The sequence below is a fragment of the Macaca nemestrina genome, chromosome 5 (genome assembly GCF_043159975.1).
Source record: "Macaca nemestrina isolate mMacNem1 chromosome 5, mMacNem.hap1, whole genome shotgun sequence".
Taxonomy (NCBI): Eukaryota; Metazoa; Chordata; class Mammalia; order Primates; family Cercopithecidae; genus Macaca; species Macaca nemestrina.
The window spans coordinates 71,819,916-71,823,876 of NC_092129.1; positions in this window are offsets into that span (position 1 = coordinate 71,819,916).

Sequence of the window (3,961 nt, forward strand, 5' to 3'; positions counted from 1 at the left end):
TGCTTGGCTATGAGTGGATGAGGAGATGGCTGTTACTCTATGAAACCCCATAAATGCTAGGGTTCATGGGCTTTACTCTGGAGCATGGACCCACTAGACTAGGTATCTTACTTTTCCCTAAAAACTTCACAGAACCTTTTTGGAAAGGACATCACTTGTTACCTGGGGTGGGGAAGGGGTGTGTGAGGAGGGGCAGGAGGGAGAGGAGTGGAGACTGGCAGTAGAGGAGTGGGCTTTGGGGAGATGGTATGGGAGAATGCCTGGATACCTGGCTGTCAGATGCCCTTCTCAGGCTGGGGACTTGTGGGGGAAATGGGCAGTAGTCTTCACAATGAACATATTTATAGTTAATCTCTTTATTTACATTCCCATATCTCACACATACTTTTACTCAAGCCAGGCATATTCATGTCCCAAGATTCTTTGAGGTTTGGGAAGGTAGATGGATTTGACTCCTAATGAGCTTCTCTCTGTCTTCTTTTGTTCACCATGCCATCATTCATGTCAGTCTTCAGAAAGCATTGAAATTCCTTACTAAATCCAATTGTGTATTTCTTGTAGTGCATTTCTATACTCCCATTCTTTTTTTTAAATTAAGCTTTTTATTTTGAGATAATTACAAATGTGCATGCAGTTCTAAGAAATAATATGGAGGGATCCCTTGAATCATTTACCGTTTCTCCCAATAGAACCATCTTGCAAAACTATAGTTTTGTAATGTACAACATTACAACCAGGATATTGACATGGATACAATCTACTGATCTTAGATTTTTCCAGTTTTACATACATCTGTGTGCATGTGTGTGTGCATGCATTTGCTTATTTTTCTGCAATTTTATCACATGTGTAAGTTCGTATATCCAAGATACAAAGCAGTTCCATCACCACAAAGATTTTCTCCTATTGCTCTTGTATAAGCACACTTACTTCCATCCCACCACCACCCTCCATTCCTAATACCTGACAACCACTAATCAGTTTTCTCTCTCTAAAATTTTGTCGTTTTAAGAATGTCTTATAAACAGAATCACACATTATATAACCTTTTGGAATTGGCTTTTTTAAATCAGTATAATTCCCCCAAAATCCATCCAAGTTGTTGCATGGAGCTACAATTTGTCCCTTTTTATTGCTGAGTAATGTTCCATGGTATGGACATATCACAATTTGTTCGACCATTTACCCATTGATTGAAGGACATGCAAATTGTTTCCAGTTTGAGGCTATTATGAGTAAAGCTGCTATCAACACTCTTGTACTGGTCCTTTGTCAGATATATGGTTTGCAAATATTTCCACCAAACCTGTAGCTTTCCTTTTTTATCCTCTTAGGTTTTTTCCAGACAGCAAAATTTTAAATTTTGATGAGGTCTAATTTATACGTTTTTCCTTTTATGGATTATACTTTTGGTGTCTAATCTAAGAATTCCTCACTTAGTCCTAGATTCCAAATGTTTACTCCTATATTTAAAAAAAATCCACATTTTTTTGGTTATATATTTTACATTCTTATAGTTTTACATTAAAGCCTGTGATTTATTTTTAGTCATTTTTGCACAAGTCGTGAGACTTGAGCTTAAATTTTGCTGTTGTTTGTCTGCGGATGTCCAGTTGCTCCAGCACTACTTGTTGGATGATGACCCTGCACTGAATTGGTTTTGCACATTCATAAAAAATCACTTGTGCATATTTGTGTGCTTCTGCTTCTGGGTCTGTATCCTGTTCTGTTGATCTGTGTGTCTACTGCTCACCAATACCACATTGTCTTAATTACTGAAGCTATGTAGTTAACCTTTATATTGAGTAGAGTGACTCCTTCAACTTTATTGTTTTTCAGATTGTTTCAGCTAGTCTATAGCCTCTGCCTTTCCACGTAAATTTTAGAGTAAACTTGTCTATGTTTACTACAAATTTTGCTGAGATTTTGATAATAATTTTATGAAATCTATAGATTAACTTGGGAAAAGTTGATACTTACTATATTGAGTTTCACTTTCTTTTTAAAATATATTTTCTCCTTAGCATCCATACCAGTACACCCATCTGGGTTTCTCTCTTTTGCTGCTACCTTTATCTTATCTTTCTGCTTCATCTTCCTCTACCTAGATTTTAAGTATCAGTTTCTCGAAGTTCAATCCTAGAATCACTTTTTCCTCTCTATGTGCTCTCAGACTGAACACATCAACACCCATCTCTTCAATGACCATCAAAGCAAAAATAATGACACACACAAAGACTCACTCAAGTTTATATCCACAAGTTGCTTCTCTTCAGAACCCTGGACGTTATATGAAATTGCCTAACTGAAATCTCTGCTTGAATATCCCAGAGACACCTCAAAGTCAGCTTGCCCCAATTTAAACCATTGAGCTTCCCAAGAATCTACCCTCATCCAGGTCTCCTTAACCATCATTTACATATGCCAGCAATTCTGTTCTATCAATCCCATCCAATTCTCAACAACATCTGTTCATTTATATCTCCTAAATATTTATTGACTATGAGAGTTTTCTACAGCTCTATTGCCACTAGGTTAGAACACATTACCATAAATACTTTTCCCGAATGAGTGCAATAGTAGTCATCTATATTTATTTACTTGTTTTCCTCAGCTACACCTCTCTCAATCTAGTTTCCATTCTGCAGACGAAAACAAACAAACAAACAAACCTTTCTGAAATGAAATTATTCCATCTCCCCTCCCCTCATACACATTCTCCTCATTCCTGTGTTCCTCCAAATCAATGAACATATCTCTTAGGATAAAAATAAAATCAATACTTTTAAATGAATTTCTGAGCTCTCTGGAAAGTAAGAGACATGTCCAAAGGCAAAAACAAAAACAACTAATGACAACAGACATAACAAACAATATGGAACTGAAACTGGAGAAGGAAGCAAGCTCTAAAGTTAGAGTTGCTTAGGAACAACCATTGAAAGAAGGAATTCACAGTTTTGAAAATTTTGATTTAACAGGATATAAGAAAGATAGGCCTTGGGCTGGGTGTTGTGCCTCATGTCTGTAATCCCAGCATTTTGGGTGGTCAAGGTGGGCAGATCACTGGAGGTCAGGGGTTTGAGACCCACCTGGCCAACATGGTGAAACCCTGTCTCTACTAAAAAGACAAAAATTAGTCAGGCATGGTGGCACCTGCCTGTAGTCCCAGCTACTCTGGAGGCTGAGGCACAAGAATTGCTTGAATCTGGGAGGCGAAGGTGGCAGTGAGCTGAGATCACACTACTGCACTGCAGACTGGGTGAGAGAGCGAGACTCGAAGAAAGAAAGAAGGACGAAAGAAAGAGAAAGGGAGAGATGATAGAAAAAGAAAGAAAGAAAGAAAGAAAGAAAGAAAGAAAGAAAGAAAGAAAGAAAGAAAGAAAGAAAGAAAGAAAGAAAGAGAGAGAGAGAGAGAAAGGAAGGAAGGAAGGAAAAGAAAGAAAGGAGAGAGGGAAGAAGGAAAGAAGGGGAAGGAAGGGAAAGAGGGAAGAAGGGAAAGGAAAGAAGGAAGGGAGGGAGAGAGGAAGAAGGAAGGAAGGAAAAGAAGAAAAGAAAGAAGGAAAGAAAGAGAAAGAAAGAAAGAAAGAAAGAAAGAGAGAGAGAAAGAAAGAAAGGGAAAGAGAGAGAGAGAAGGGAAGGGAAGGGAGGGGAAGGGAGAGGAGGGGAGAGGAGGGGAGGGGAGGGGAGGGGAGGGGAGGGGAGGGGAGGGGAAGGGAGGGGAGGGGAAGGGAGGAGCCTGAAACCCTTGCATTAAGCTGCAATTCTTAACAAAATCCCACCTAAGTGAAAGAGTAGTTAAAAAACAAATCTGCCTGTAGGCAAAGAGAGATAATGAGAAAAATGTCTGCTCTGCTCAGCTATAGCTCCAAGGCTTCCAGAGAGGTGTTTTCCCTGAGAATTTGTAATCATTGATCTGCCCTCATGTTGTATGGGCTTAAAATTTACAACACCTGTGGAAAAT